Here is a 17,152-nt window from a genome sequence, read left to right as displayed (position 1 = left end):
CTGATCCTGGATTGAGTCGCGGACGCGCGCCTGCATATCTTAGCGTAGCCCAAGGCCCAGTGGCAGATCCAGGGCTTCACAGCGCCACCTGGTGGTATGGGACACCAGGCTGGTTTGGATCTGATTGGGAGTTCGTGCCAGTAGCTCAGCTCGTGGCTCGGAGGGGACATCTTCTGATTCGGGATCACTTCCCGTAGATGTCACGGTTGGGTGGTGAGCAGCCTGCTCAGATCTGATATTGTGTGTGGTTTGTTTGCAGATCAGGGGTTTCAGGAGTGCTGGGATGTGTCAGTTGGTATCAGAGCCAGCTCCTGAGGTAGGAACTTCTGATGCGAGAACTTTTGACGAGTTTTTCCTCCAGGTATGCCCTAAATTTCGAAATCTGTTGCTGCGTTTTTGCTGGATACCTGGGATAGGAGGGGTGGAGAGATATCTGGGAAAAGGAAGAAGAAAAGGAGAGAGAAAAATCGAGATCCCTGAAGGCCTGTGAGAGAAGGCTGTAGGAAGGGGAGAGAGAGCAGAAAGGTAGGAGAGAGTGGCGGAAAAAAGCTGCAAGGGAGGCGTGGAAGGGGCGCCTGGGATTATACGGAACAGTCTGGGGGGCAAAGAGAGGCTCGTGGGGCGGCGAACAGGCTGTGTACAGCCTGCGCAGAAGGCTGATTACAGCCTGCGCATAGGGCTGCATACAGCCTGCGCATAGGGCTGTGTGCAGCCTGCGCATAGGGCTGTGTGCAGCCTGCGCAGAGGGTGCTTTTTCCGAAAAAGCACCCCTCCAAAGCTAGGGGAGCTTGGCCTTTTTTGGAAGCACAGCTTCCAAATAAGGCTGCCCTACTCCCTATATAGTTGGGGGCAGGGTACCAGCTTACCCACAAGCCCAGCCTCGAACTTCGAAGCACTGCCTCGAACTGTGCGCCAGCCTGCATCAGCCGTCCCTGCCTGAGCCAGCGCTACCCCTGCACCGTGCAGTCTGCAGCGTCCGTACACTGCCAGCGTCAGCCTGCGACAGCCATCGTAGGCTCTGCATCAGCACCGTACGGAACTGTACGGAATACCCTGCGCCAGCCTACGCCACAGTCAGCGCCAGCTGTACAGATCCCGCTGCAGCGAGCCCTGCGTCAGCACTCCCTGCACCGAAACAGTACCCGCAGACTGTACGGACGCCGTACAGTCCACGTCAGCGACCGCACAGTCCACGTCAGCGCGGCCGTACAGTCCACGTCAGCGGACCGTACAGCCACTTCAGCAGCGCGTGTATCCGGTTGCTGGTTCGGAAAGGTCTCGGGATTCGTGGGCTTCTCATTCGCCAGGTTCCAGCATCTCCTTCCGTCAGCATCCTTCGGGACGGTTTTCTTCTGCTCCATTCTCCTCTGTACTTCGTTTCAGTCGGTTATTTCTCTCAGCTCGTATTCAATCGAATTTCAGCCATGTCTGATGCTCCAAATCCCGAGTTCACCATGGGAGAGCAGGACTTGGATTACACTCCTGTGGGAGAGGAGGATCAGGGTCTCTATGACGACGTGATAACCAAAAAGGCCTTCAGTGAATTTACGACTGCTCTTGATGGCAAATTCGAGCAGGTCAATGCTAATCAATCGGGGTTGACACAGCAACTCCAGGGGATACAAGCAACTCTCACCCTTCTGGCTAGCACTGTACAGGCACTCACGCATGTGGATGCCATGGCTTCAGTGCTAGGCCCGAATATAACTCCAGATCCTTTTCCGGGTGACCAAAAGTCAAGAACAAAGGAGGTAGTTGACACTTGGTTGCACAAGTGGCAGGTACACTTCCAATTCCACCCCTATCCAGATGAGAAAAAGATCCAGCTTGCAGCAGGGTTTATGTCAAGTAAAGCCTTGCTATGATGGAAAGAACTCCAGCCTAAGCCTGATACTTGGACAGATTTTGAGGGCATCTTCAAGGAGGAGTTCCTGAAGAAGGAGGATGACTACGATATCGTTGGCAAGCTCAAGGCCCTCGATATGTCAAAATTAAACTTGACCTTTGAAGTTTATCTTCAAAGATTTAGGGATCTGCAAACCAGGGCCACTAAAATGGATCCAGTGACCTTGTTAGGTTTCTTCGTGGATGGTTTGCCAGACTCCTACAAGTTGCAGATAAAGAACAACAAGTGCACAACGTTGCAGGAGGCCATGACATATGCACACATATATGATGATACCATGGCCGGTACCAAGGCAACCACAGTTACCGATACGAGTGGAAAGAACAAACGCAAGTTCTTTCAGCATACGACTGGTATTGCGGAGACGAAGTCTACAGACAACGCCTCCAGGAAGAGCTTAACTCCAGCAAAGAATGGTAAAGCCCGTTTCCTTCGCACTCTGAGGCTCAAGAAAGAAGGGCGATGCTTCTATTGCGAGGAGCGGGGCCACACAAAGAATGAGTGTCCTAAGCGGAAGAACCAAAAGTTGGTGCTAGGACCGAAGCTCCAGGCAGGTCCACGTACCGCAACCAAGGGAGCAAACCAAGTCGCGATGACAGGTATTTCAGTAAATGTCATTACCTGCCCACTCTCTTGTAATTGTACTTTCAATACTTTGTTGTTTGGTTCCCATGATCTTTTCCGAGTTTATGGAGAAGTTAGGGACCAACAGGTTCACATTCTCTTTGATCCGGGCAGCTCTCACAATTTTGTTAATTACAAATTTGTGCAGAAGATGGGGCTGTCCACAGTACCTAGCGACCACACCTATGAGGTACAGCTTCCAGCTGAAAGCAGTTTTGGGATCGCAAGGTTGAAGCGCTTCCTATCCGGATTCAGGCCTACACGGGAGCTCTTACATGTTATGTTATGCATCTGGAGCATATAGACTTGTTGATCGGGATAGAGTGGTTTAAAACCCACAATATTCAGATCGGATGGACGGAGCATACGCTTTCTTTTGTAGATAAGGACACCCAATTTTGTATTCAGTGTGATCAAATTGCCCCTTCTCAGGGGCCTATTGTATCTGCGATGCAGCTTCGGAATATATTAAACAATTCTCATTATGATGTCTATTAGTGTGTTTTGATTCCACTTTCTTCATTTGTTGTTTCGGTAATTAACAAGAATGAATTAAGTGTGTTTGAACACCGTGAATTGAGAATATTGTTAGATAATTTTAAGGACGTATTCCCAGCTCAACTACCGGAAGGTTTACCTCCAGAACGGGCAGTAGATCATGGCATAGACTTAGTCCCAGGGGCTCAACCTATCAGTGTACCACCTTATAGCATGAGCCAGGTAGAGGAGGATGAGTTAGCTATCCAGCTTCAGGATTACCTGAATATGGACTATATCCGCCCAAGTAAATCACCTTGGGGTGCACCTGTCCTCCTAAGAAAGAAGAAAGATTCTTCCTGGAGAATGTGTATAGATTATAAACGATTAAATAAAGTCACAATTAAGAACCGCTATCCTTTACCTCGTTCCGATGATTTGATAGACCGTTTGGCCGGAGCGAAGTATTTCACTAAGATTGATTTGCGCACGGGTTATCATCAAATCCGTATCTATGCTAAACACATAGATAGGACCGCATTCCGGACTAGGTATGGTCATTACGAGTTTCTCGTATTACCTTTTGGTTTGACCAATGCTCCTGCTACTTTTCAGCAGATGATGAACGATTTGTTCAGGGATTTTCTGGGCAAATTTGTTGTAGTGTTCTTAGATGACATCTTGGTATATAGTAAAACGCTTGAGGATCACATAGGACACCTCCGGGTTGTCTTAGTTGTTCTAAGACAGCATAAGCTCTATGCCAAGATGAGTAAATGTGACTTCTTTATGAAGGAGATCATTTACTTAGGACACAAGATTTCTTCTGAAGGTATTAGCATTGATCTGGATCGTATCTAGAAGGTTTTAGAATGGCCTATCCCTCAGACTGTGAAACAACTTCGTTCTTTCCTAGGATTTACGGTATTTCTTCGGAAGTCAGTGCGTGATTATTCACATATCACGGCACCCTTGACCAACATATTGAAAGGTCGTGGACGCAGGTCTACCCAGCCGATCTCTTGGAATGATGCAATGAACAAGGCTTTTGAAACCTTGAAGTTTTCTATCAAGGAAGCACCCGTTCTTGCATTACCCGATCCTATCCGGCCTTATGTTTTAGAGGCCGATGCGAGTGATTATGCGATTGAGGCAGCTTTATTCCAAGAGGGCAGAGCTGTAGCTTTTGAGAGTAAGAAGCTAGACGACACTCAGTATCGTTGGCCCACACTCGAGAACGAACTTTATGCTGTAGTGTATGCTCTTAAGGTTTAGAGACACTACTTGTATGGTTCAAAGTTCCTTGTATTGACTGATCATCAGTCAATTAAGTATGTGTGTGATGGATCAGAATTGAGGGGAAGGAAAGCTAGATGGGCAGAATTAATGCAGGATTTTGATTTCGAAATACGTTATCGTAAGGGTTCGTTGAATAGTGTGGCGGATGCCTTAAGTCGAGTTAAGTTTGTAAATGCTTTGTCATTTACGAAAATATCCTCAGACCTATTTCAATCCTTGAGAGGGCTATACGCAACTGATAGTCATTTCAGTTCTTATTGGCAGAGAGTCCAGGATGAGAGCTCCATGGTTGACCAGGACTCAGGGATTGTGCCACCTAGGATACAGGCGGCGGGAGGTCAGTAGATGATTAGGAACGGCTTGCTGTTCCGGAATGAAAAGATTTGTGTGCCTGATGTTCTGGACCTTAAATCCAAGATTCTCTGGGAGTGTCATGATGCTCCTAGTGCGGGACATCCAGGTATACATAGGACTCTGTCTCTTGTGAAGCATACCTTTTATTGGCCTAAGATGCGTGCATTTATAGAGAACTATGTAGTAGGTTGCCGGGTTTGTCAGGTTACTAAGGCTGAACGCCTTAGAAGCGCGGGCTTATTACAGCCTTTACAGATTCCAGGTAATAAATGGGAAAGTATTTCCATGGATTTTATTACTGGTTTACCTCGAACGCGCAAGGGTCATGACTCTATTTGAGTCATAGTCGACCGTTTGACAAAAATGGCTAGATTCTTACCTACAAGAACAACTATTTCAGCTGTTCAGTTGGCTCACGAGTTTGTGGACCACTTGTTCAAGCTGTATGGTTTGCCATCTGACATAGTCAGTGACAGGGACTCAAAGTTTACAAGTAACTTTTGGACACTTGTTTTTGAGAAGTTAGAAACTACTCTAAGTATGAGTTCCTCGGATCATGCACAATCCGATGGCAGTACAGAAAAGGTCAACCAGTTGGTTGAAGACATGCTTCGGGCATATGTATCTAAGAGACAGTCTTCATGGGAAGATTATCTACCTATGATTGAATTTGCTTACAACAGTGCAAAGCATTCTAGTACAGGTTACAGTCCTTTTATGCTTATGTACGGGTTTCAACCTAAGTCACCAGTTATGGTTGGATTAAAAGGGATTCAAAATGATGCTGCTAAGAATTTCTTGCTAGATATGCAGGAAATGTTGCAGTTTGCCAAGGAGTCTATTAGAAGTGCCCAAGATCGGGACAGATTTTATGCTAATAGACATCGTTCACCCAGAGTTCTCTGAAGGAACGATGGTATATTTGAGAATTCCTAAGGAATCCAAGAGCCTAAGTACTGGTTTGGTTCCAAAATTATCCCCCAGATACTGTGGCCCATTCAAGGTCATTAAAAGAATTGAACCAGTTGCATATCGACTAGAATTGCCTCCTGATGTTAAAGTACATCCAGTCTTTCATGTCAGTAGACTGAAAGAACTCTTGGGTGCAGATGATCAACTTGTTTCTCCTCATGAGATTATAGAAGTTACAGATTTAACTTTTATTCCTCACGAACCTGAATGTATTCTTGAATTTCGCGAAAGACAGAATACAAGATCAAGTGGAAGGATCGTGTTGAGAAGGATGCAACATGGGAGACATTACAAAACCTCCAAAGAACATTTCCAGATTTCTTAGCGAACTCAGGAGTGAGTTCTTAGAGGAGGGGGAGTATGTCATGTGCACGGATTGGTATCTGACGTGTACTAGGTACACAGAACTAGCTCAAGTTAGCCTAGGGAGGCTTAGAGCTAGGCAGGCTTGATTCTCGGGTTGAGTGGCAAGGGTACGAACTATTTATAGGTCTTCGCTATTTTTGGCGCCGGGGCCCGAGTCTATAAAAGAGGCCCAGGGGGTTCAGTTCTCAGTGTGCAGTTGGGAGCAAGTCTCGTTCCCAGGTGCTAGGTCTGATCCTGGATTGAGTCGCGGACGCGCGCCTGCATCTTAGCGTAGCCCAAGGCCCAGTGGCAAATCCAGGGCTTCACAGCGCCACCTGGCGGTATGGGACACCAGGCTGGTTTGGATCTGATTGGGAGTTCGTGCCAGTAGCTCAGCTCGTGGCTCGGAGGGGACATCTTCTGATTCGGGATCACTTCCCATAGATGTCACGGTTGGGTGGTGAGCAGCCTGCTCAGATCTGATGTTGTGTGTGGTTTGTTTGCAGATCAGGGGTTTCAGGAGTGCTGGGATGTGTCAAGAATGGCTATCACAAGTGTTAACACACGCTTTACAACATGGTTTCCCGCTTGATTGGCAGGAAAATTGGGTTCAGCCCCTTTTCAAGGGAGGCGACAGAAATTCAGTTACCAATTATCGAACTATAATGGTTAGCTCCACCCCAGCCAAACTTTTTAGTACAATACTTGAAGCAAAAATCAGCAGCTGGGCAGAAGAAGCCAAGAAAAGGGCTATTGGGCAAGCAGGCTTCTGCAAAGAACACAGAACTGCAGACCACCTCGTTACACTAAGGGTCCTCATGGATGAAAGCAGATTACACAGAAACACTCTACTCTGTTGCTTTGTTGATTTCAGAAAAGCAATTGATACAGTACCACGAGGAGGTTTATGGGATAGAATGCACATCCTGGAGGTCCCTCTGACACTCAGAGTGGGCATCTCCCGGATATATGAAAAAGTTCTATGCCGATTGAAGCAATCTCAGGGACTATCGACTGCATTTCAAAGCAACATGGGAGTCAAGCAAGGCGGCCCACTCTCACCCACTTTATTTGGGATATGCATTGACAGGCTAGAAGAACTTGTAAAAGAAGCTATGTCAACAGAAGACATACAAGGCCCCAAAATAGGAGTGTGGGTAATATTGTTACTGCTATATGCAGATGATATAGTTCTTTTTGCATATGATCCCGATCACATGCACAAACTATTACAGATATTGAAGACCTTTTGTCTAGAGAGCGGGCTGCAGGTAAATGTCAACAAAACCAAAATGATGGCAGTGTGCACCATTCAGCCTTTACATCCCCCAGACATTATATTCGATGGACAGCCCCTCGAATATGTCAATACTTTTAAATACCTAGGAATTGATATTCCAGCAGATCATAGATGGTGGCAATGTGTCCAAAGAAGACTAGACACAGGCTGGGGCAAATACTATCACTTTGAAAATGACTACAGGCACACCGACACTCGCAATTGGAAGATTCGGAACATTTTGTTTGATGCATATGTGGTTCAAACAGTACTCTATGGAGTGGAAGTATGGGGAGGCAGCATTCCCCCCCATCGACATGGAATGAGATCGAAAAAATGTAGAAGGCTTTCTTACGCCGCCACTTAGGTGTAAAGGCAACTACTCCATACTCGGTGCTACTATTAGAAACAGGCAGGAGACCTATCGAGTTCAATGCTTTGGTTAGAGTACTGCAATACTTAGTGGAGGTACAACAAATGCAAACAGATAGATTACCTCACACGGCATGGATGGCCAGCATGAAACTTCAAAAGAACCATAAGAGCAAGATCATTTGCACAGGATGGGGGACAGATATAAGGAAGTGGTTCAGCAGATGGAATGTAGACTCATACCTGACTATGCCACCCGCAAGAATTGATATCCAAGAGTTTCAGATGTCCCTACTGAGCACTCTACAGACTCAATGGCTGACAACAAAGAGGAGGGTGAAGCTGGAGTATTACCAAGATCACATCAACCCCACATGTTGGTCCACATATATGACAAAAGAGGCCCCTGCTCAGGCATACATCAGCACTTCCATCCCCTTGCTCTATCGCAGAAATATTGCTAGATTCCGGACTAGATCTCACATGCTTGCAATTGAGAAGGGAGCGTGGTTGAATCTTCCGCAACATGCCAGAATATGCAGATTTTGTGACTCTCAAACAGTGGAGACAGAGGCACATATAGCTCTGCAGTGTCCCAGTTATGCACACATTAGGGAGGACTACCGGAAGTTACTGGGAGACTCCACATAGTTAACATCAGTCCTTTCCACTGCCTCGCCGGCAGCATTAGGATCTTTTGTTACCCGCCTCTTTTTGTACCGTCAAGAACTTGAAAATTCTTGACCCTTCCACACCGGAGGAGACTTTTCTTGTACACCGTTCGGGTCCCATGGGTCGTTTTCGGCCCCCCGTGGACGATAATAATTTCTACTTCTCTCCCCATACCCACCACAAGCAACAGCGCCGCCACAAAAGAAGCCAACAGCCACCACAACAATAGCCAGCAACCGCTGCCACCAGAAGCCACAGTCCGCCTCAGCAAGGGACACGTAACCCCAGGGTTTGGGCTGAGCCCCAAAAACCCAACCCTGGGGTTTAGTTACAGCAAGGGGCGCCTGAATATATGCAGGCCACTATGCATGGGGATGCCAAGACTTCTGTGGCCTTCCCCAAGATCAAGACACTTGTCTCAACCCCGACAAAAGCACTATATTCCTCCGTTGCAGCTCTCCCCTCACCTCCCCCCTCTGTGTTTGCAAGGGTGCCTTCCCCATATGCAAAGAACTATCTACAGCAGAAGAGAATGGTAAGCATGATAGACCCACGACCATATTTATTACTTACAGCAAGAAATCCGTGAGCTCAAGCTCAGACTTGCAGCTTTAGCAAGGAAAACAGATGCATGGGAAGCACAAGGAAAACAGGAAATTTTTCACGAGGTACTGCAGATACACAGTAGCACCCACACCACAGATGGTGACTAAAGTCCAGGACAAATCAGCTCCAATCAGTAAAACAGGAAATTACAGCAACACTGGACACTAAAGTTAACACATCGGATGTGTATGAAGAAGTACAAGAACAGGAAAAGAGGGTGGCTAATACACGACTCGTACGCAAGGAGGGCTACCAGAGGGCTGGTTTGAAGGAACTCAAAAGGAAAAACTTGAAAATATCATGGCAAGAACCCCACAACTAGAATGGGATGCTGAAGATGTAATAGGTGTCTTACAGGAGGGGACACAAGCCAAAGTATGCTTCCAAAACAAGATGAAAAGAAGCAAGATTCTTAAGCAAACCAATAAGCTGAAAGGCACTAAAATATGGATAGCGGAGGAGCTCACCCCAACTCAGCTCAAAATGAAGGCCACTGAATTGGCTAAAGTGAAGGATGCTCGAAAGGAAGGAAAATGGGCTGTTTACAAAGATGGAAAAGCACTTATAAGAGACATCCAAACCTAAAGACTCTCAGTCTTAAACTGATGTAATGCAGGCCGATTATCATTGGTAGTAGACTGTAGTTAACCTATAATAATTTTGTGAGTGCTATGTACACTCCAAAATGAATGAATTATTTAAAACATACAAAACTAAATGAACCTCTTAAACTTATGTACCACTTCCTACAAAGATATACCTTGACTAGAATAAGTCCAATCATACAAATTTAGAATTTTTGTTGTTCTAAAGATCAAAAATCTACAAAGAAAATAAAAGAGAAAATGAAAGAGAAGAAAAAAGAGGTAAACAAAAACTTTAATGAAAAACAAAAGGAAGACATACTTAGCAAGCAAAGCAACACTTATGTCGTCATCAGTGCCCAAGCATAAGCAGCTATACTGGGTTTCTAAAGACCCGCGGAGTCTCTTGGGCAAACCCAGTGCTTACTAAAATACGTCAAATAAACAAAAGAGAATGAAAACAAGAAATAAAGAAGAAACCAAGCAGGTGACCTAAGCAAAAATAAACAAGCAAGTCGAGAAACAAAAACTTCCAAAAAACTAGAAACTCTCTCTCTCCTACAAAGATGCAAAATTACATTCCTATATACCTAGACGAATCCAGGAACATTCCCAAACTCATCCTCTAAAAACACAGCATAGTGCAGTTCCAATCTCACGATAGTCACTCATAAGATTGAAAACCATAAACTCCATCACGCATAGGAGGGACTAGCTACTATGACATCCCCACTGACATCATCAGCGCCTAAGACCATAGTATAAATATATGCTCACACATACAAATCCACACCCACACATACTTGAGCATCCATTTATACAAAGTCTTCGTGCTAAGTTTCCGTCGGCACTCCGGAGGTGAAGGGCAAACTCAGCCATGACGAAATGTACCATTTAAGATAGAAAGAATTATCGCAATACCAACAGGCCGCAACTTGGACGAAAACTTCACAAGGTGAAATTTGCATGTCCGCTAATACGGCAGAAGCACATGCATACTCAATCAAACTCTCTTTTGAAACGAAAAGAAAAACGGGCTGTTCAGCTCCCCGCTTTTGGTTTCCAGCTTATGTTCAATCATTCTAAACATGCGTAAGGCAGATACACCATAGATAAAAGACTTCATATCTAATTTATTTTTCTTGGATTATACCTTGTGTATTAGTAAAGAGAGAGAATAATGTTAAGTTATTTATTTTATAAACAAACGGAACACCAATGCTAACACACACACGGAAACAAAACACGAGAAAACACCAATGCCAAAAAATAAAAAATAAAAACTTTTTCCGGGTGGCAGAAGATAGTGTGCGAGAGAGAAATGCAGAAAAACATCTAGAGAGAGAGATATGTGTTTAGAGAGGGCACAAGTGCAGGAAAAATCTCTGCTCTTTACTGCTGAATAAAACCACAACTTAAAGAACCATACCAGGGCTGAAATCTGCACCCAGGAATGCTCCAAACAACAGGCTGGACAGCGCCTGAGAAGTGTACAAATGATGAGCACAATGGCCCTTTATATAAAAGCGGGGGAAGGCTGCAGACTGGCCAACTAGGTCTGGTTGGCTGGTTGGCTTGGCCTGTATGGCACCAGCCCAGCTGGCAATAGCCAGCCCTACGTCATGCTGGGTAGGAGATATCGTTGGTGAGTATGCAACATTCTACTCATTCTTGATTACGAGTGCGAGACTCAACACTCCCATTTGGGAGGAGCTGGTGCATGTAGTGTTGGACTAGGAGGAGCGGTTCGATAATCCTCCACAAGGCAGAAAATTGGAAGCCTCGGTGGCCCTGCAATCAATCAGGCAGGGAAATAACAACAAAGGTAAAGAAAAGTGGGATGAAGTCTAATATGGACCATGAGGCTTGGAAGGCAAATTGATCATGTAACCAATGCGGCAATACGGGTCACTTTTGGAGGAAGTGCCCTCTGCGGAGCCACGAGAAGCGAACTAGTTCGTCAACAGCAGTCGCGACAATCCCAGTGTTTGTACACGTGGGCTCGTGAACACATGAATTCCATCTTCTTGGAGTAGGGAGGCAGCAGGTCGCACCATTGGTGAGTCTCGAGAGTGGATTGTGGATAGTGGTGCTTCTAAGCACATGACACATTCCCAAGAGAAGATCAAAGAACTTCGGTGACACTCAAGTGATATCTGCATTGGTGATAAGTCCACTGTACGAGTCAAAGGTGAGGGAAGATGGAACATCATTTCCAATGGCAGAGGGGGAAAGCATAAGTCCCGGATTCTTATGTTCCCTTCTACCTATTGCCAGTGCATGAAGTTTGCAAGACTGGGAAGCTCGTGGAGTTTGAAGAAGAGTCACTGGCTATCAGGAAGGAAGGACAAGCTAGGTGGTTTTGGAAGGATCGATTGACGACGGGATCTACAAAATCCATGTGCTCTCTTCTCTTACACGTACTCATCTTAATGACTTGTGGCATTCCCAAGATGGTGAAGAGGGAGTGAAGCCTCAAAGTTGGAGTGACTTAGATTGGGGAGCCCAAGGAGATCTACATCAAAGAATAGTTGTACCCCTGGTCCGGGAGCAATCTCATGAAGCAGCCAGAAGCAGCCAGCCTTGTCATCCAAGGAGGTTGAGAACTAGGGTGCTCAAGGAGCTGTGGATGAGATGGTGTGGCTAGTATACAAAGGCTACTTGGCGAGGAGGCGAGTTCGAAGGAGGACCTGAGGTTGTTCAGATGCTATGTAGTCACTCCAGCTCTTTGGGTTTGGTTCGACATCTAGGAGCTGAGAGGGGGTGTGTGAGTTACCTCCTGTCTGTACTATAGGAGCGTGGGTTTCATTGTGGGTGTGCCCAATCGAGATAGTAGGTAGAATCTTCTGTAAAGATGTGGTTAGTTGGGGGCTGGCTAGAGGGCCTATTTATGGCCTGGTTTACATAAATTAAACTTCAAAAGATGTGCCTCAGATGCTAACTTGTATTTGTACAAGAAAGGTGGACCTGGCCAAGGCATCTATCTTCACCAGCTTCTCAGCCATCTCTAGCAAGCTTGCCATCTCAAAGGGTAACCTTCCTCTTGTGAAGGGAGAAAGTATGGGAAAGAAAAGAAAGAAGGGGCTACAAGTAGACTTTCAACCATGCCTGTTCCTCGCTTCTTCTTGCCACAACCTGTCCACACCTCCGAACGGCAGCAAACACCTTCGACCTAAGAGCTCTCTCCGTTCCCAAGGCTTTAGGCTACCTTGGGCTTTGATACATCAAAGTACGCAGCGGAAGATAGCATGGGAGTCGGAAATGCAGAAAAACATCTAGAGAGAGAAAACTGTTTTAGAGAGAGAACTGCACGTCAAACTGCAATGGACATCAGGGTACAAGTGCTGGGAAAACTTCTGCTCTTTAGTGCAAAGTAAAGCCACAACTTGAAGAACCACAGCAGGGCTGAAATCTGCACCCTCAAATACTCCAAACAACAGGCTGATCTGGTCAGGTCGGCTACCCAACCCTGGTTGGTGGTTGGCTTGGCCTGTTTGGCCCAAGCCCAGCTAGCAATAGCCAGCATCTAACTGACCTCTTGAAGGCCTTAACCAGCCCTTAACTGAGTCCATAACCAGCCTATTTCCCCCTGGCCCCAACTAACCACATATTTGCCAGAAGATTCTACTTACTATCTCGGGCAGGCACACCCACAATGGAGGCCTCGCTCCCTATAGTACAGACAGGAGATGCCTAGCTTTCACCCTGGGGAAAGACAAGGGTCTAACAACCTAGCTTTCTAACTGCTAAGCCAGCACCGATAAATGTTACCATATGGCAGCCTCTCTCCGCCCTTGATCATACGCGACAGCAGGGCCAGGGGGCATGCACTGAAAAATCTGAACATTCTATTGCAAGTGTTGTTCAATAAGAGCATCTTTGAGATCGTACATAGTCACTTACGCTTCTGTAGGCCACGATACAATATTTTTTAATAACCCATCTGTGAAATTAAATCCGCCCTAAGAATCCCCTTAAGTGGTTGTATTCTAGGGAGTAAGCAGCCTTCCATTACCTGTACATTTGCTGGATCAACAATTATGCCTTCAAGACTGATGATATGTCCAAAATAATCCACTCTTTGTACCATAAAAGCACAATTACTTGCTTTTGCCAAGCTTTAAGTACTTCACCACTTTTTAGCATGGATTTATTGGCAAGTTCAAGACACACATTCTTTTATGATCTTGGAGTAAATTTAAAAAAATACTTAGCTGATCAAAGAATACACATGTGAGGCATACGAAACTTATAATTTATTGTGGCCTTATTCAAGCCCCTAGAAGTAGTCGCGAATACACATTTATGATTTTTAAATCACCAACGAAACAAGTAAAACCAAAGGGGTACTATTGAATAATTTTGATTTTCCTTCATACAATACAACTTTATATACCTTTGTAAGACTAGAATAAGTCCAATCATACAAATTTAGATTTTTTGTTGTTAGATACAATACAACTTTACACTACTTTCTTTTCCACTCAACTTAAGGAGTACAAAAGCTTCAACACACGTGTTGTGCCTAGGAAAAATATATCACGTAATCTACATCTCTATCTGGATATCAAGCGACTAATAATCAAACAAAGTACACGATTGTCGTGGCTCCCCACATATTGCTTACACTCCATCTATCACATGAGAGATGAGTTTGGCACATCATGTTCGGATCGTAATGCGAGCTGCTCTTCATTATTTTTGAAAGATATACAGTTACTAAAAGAAAACAGCATTTTTTTCCCCCTTTTGGCTAGAGAGGGGGGGGCTAAAAAAGCCATTTTGAAGTAGTCTCTAGTTAGAAGAAAAAGAAAGCAAAAAAACAAAAGGAACTTCCAAACCTCTGCAAGAACACTCTGTTGTGGCATAACTTAATACACCCATAACATGCCTACTACTACAATCCTATCCAAATGCATGTCATTATAATCTTGAGCCTCCTTGAATCACCCGTGCCCTTTTAAAAAGTCAAACTCAGTACCCTCATGTAAGGCTCTCGCATAACTTAAATTTTTTGACCGACACATTTTCAACGATATTAAGCATGATTATTCATACCTTATGATTCAAACAAGCTTGCCATTAATTTACTATTTTGATTATTCATATGTACTAAATCTTGTGGACCCTACATTAGTAAAATAACAATAACTATTGGATCTGCACCCCTATCTCTTAAGGTACTAATGAGGTAAGGGTTTGAGATAGGCCAGCTAGTATTTTAAGTCACTATGGCAATTGGGAGCCACCTGATATTTGTCCAAAAAATATAGCACAAAGGTTTCCTTGCTCTTTTCCAATCTTCTTCTTTCAACTCGCAGTTTTGAATAGGTTTTTGGGACCCTCGGATGTCCCTCCTTCAAAATTAGAGACAAGGGCTTAAGCCTCTCCACTATTCTGATTTTCCTTGCTTAATGGATCTTCATAGATGGGCACAACAAATTATATTTCTTGAAGCTTAGGGAATGTCTTTCTTTATAATTGTCCTTCAATCAAGCCGCTTGACTTAATTGAAATCAAAGACATATTTGAGTTTTTTTAATTAAGTTTGGTTATGAAAGTTTACCCATGCAAAAGTCTATCCAACTTTCGCATGCCTAATCCGATTCATTTTCAATAGAGTTACGCTCAGTGACTTCTTCAAAGACTAAACATGCCTTCTACTTGATTTCACCCACGCCTAGTACTACTTCAAGGCTTCGGACTGGTGGTTTGGGCATTGAGTCGCCACCCCTCATGCCATGGCTCTACAAACCAAGGGATAAACTCTCGCGCTTTCGAGGAGAGGTATGCCTGCTCTCTCTTCGGGGTTTACACTCATAGAATGGGGGTGGGTAGGATAGGAGCAAGCCAAGCGGGTGAGTTACCCCCAACAATAAACCAGCCCACCCACAAGCCTTTCTCGATAAATAGTAGACTAGCCTTGTTCACTTGTAATTGGAGTATTCCCTAGAAATAAAAAACTTGTATGCAAGCAAACTCCTTAAACACGTTAGCTCTTTCAAATGCTATTATTATAGGTTCATGTGGTGAAATAATGATGGCTATACTCTCTACCTAGGTTTCATCAAGATTTAAGAAACATCCTAACTTTTATGAATCCAAGAATATGTTGAAATTCATTCTGTAGAAACACACGCACACAAATAAGTCATAAACCTTGTGATAGCCACAAGAATACAATTACGAACTCCACAAAGCTATAGTAAGGATGAGCTATTTTAACGACTAATGGTAGGTGTAACTCATTGTATAAGCATCCGCACTTGCACAAGCACACAAAGCCATGTCCCTCAGAGCCACAAGCATAAGGTCTTCCCATCACAGCTCTAGCATACATTACTTTGTACAACCATGACTCCTTAAAGAAAGGACAACATCCCTCAAAAATAAACCTGCTCATTTGCCATAAGTAGAAACAATGAGACACGTCCTACTTAGTGAATCGAAGAATACACCTTCTTGAGATTATGGAGCCTTCACGCCATATTACAAACGAAAGCAACTAAAACTAACCCTAGCGTCTTGCGTGTACCAATGACAATCAATGTACTCAAATGAATGAGCGACCCTTGTCAATAATTTAAGTTGCAATTGAACGTATCACAACTCAAAAAACGTAACAGCTCGGCTCCTTAATATAGCGCTAGCTTTTCACAACAAGTTCCATTCAACTCTTTTAAGACTCTATAGTGGCTTGGGCTCAACCAGCTTAGCCACTACTTATAAGTACAGCCAACAGTCTGCGAACCTTAACATCAAGGGAAAGGACAGCCGGCGAATAAGAACCCTAGCGCCACAACAGACGCATCAGAGCAGGGAAACGAAGAGTTACGATACGGCAGGTCGAGCAGGAAGTGACGAGAAGGCAGGCATGCTAGATAAGGACCAAAACAGAGTGCACAGGAAAAAAGTAAATAATTCGAGCAGAGCACCGGTGCTGGGGGCCAAAGATCGAGAGCACCTGCGCTGGGGAGCCAAAGATCGAGAGCACGATGGAAGTCCGGTTTCAGCAGCAGCAAGAGCTCCCCATCGAACAAGCCCTTAATACTATCGCCGGGTTAAGTACGCAACATGCCTTTGGGCCTACCTCAAAGGTAGCCATATCGGCTTGAGAAGTGACATTAAGAATATTTAGGCATATTCCTAAGCAACTACACTCTAACTTGGACATAATGCCATCGCGCTCTCTCTATCTCTCTCTCCTTTCCGCCCTCTTTTCCACGCTGCATGTCTCAGCAGGCCTTATGAATTATTTATGAAGCATTCCCATTATCCCGGTCAGTCCCAATAAAAGACCCTAAGTACAACAAGCGAACAACATTCATGTGGCCTGCCCAAGATGGTGAACGGAGAAGGGGCTAAATTGAAAGCTAAGAGAGAGAGGAGAAAAGAAGAGCAAGGAGAGAGAGAGAGAGAGAGAGAGAGAGAGAGAGAGAGAGAGGGGGGGGGGGGGGGGGAGAGGGGGAGGGGGAAGGGAGGAGAAAAAGATGGAGGATTTCAAGGGATACAAATAGCAAGTGCAACTTAGCCCAATCACAAATATATATTTTTGTAGAAAATAAAAGCCTTAATTTTCTCTTTTGGAAGTCCCATGTGATGTGCTCATACGCTTTGTCTATATCTAACCCAAATAACATGCCTTTCTGCCTTATGGTTGAC

The 17,152-nt window shown here is 44.7% G+C and overlaps 1 protein-coding gene across 2 annotated transcripts in view; it reads right to left on the bottom strand.

The window, feature by feature from the left end:
* The window catches only part of LOC147905108 (uncharacterized), a 28,174-nt gene extending 11,432 nt beyond the window's left edge, over positions 1 to 16,742 (bottom strand). For both annotated transcript variants that reach the window (XM_087390199.1, XM_087390191.1), the window contains exon 1: positions 16,455 to 16,742. The gene's annotated coding sequence lies outside the window, so the exon portion shown is untranslated. The remainder of the gene's footprint in view (positions 1 to 16,454) is intronic.
* Positions 16,743 to 17,152: the final 410 nt, after the last annotated feature.

Source organism: Dipteris shenzhenensis, chromosome 2 (assembly GCF_047967505.1).
Source record: "Dipteris shenzhenensis isolate YYH24624 ecotype China chromosome 2, Dip_SZ_1.0, whole genome shotgun sequence".
NCBI classification, from domain to species: domain Eukaryota; kingdom Viridiplantae; phylum Streptophyta; class Polypodiopsida; order Gleicheniales; family Dipteridaceae; genus Dipteris; species Dipteris shenzhenensis.
Note: the sequence above shows the minus strand (reverse complement) of the source record. Positions and strands in the feature narration are given on the sequence as shown.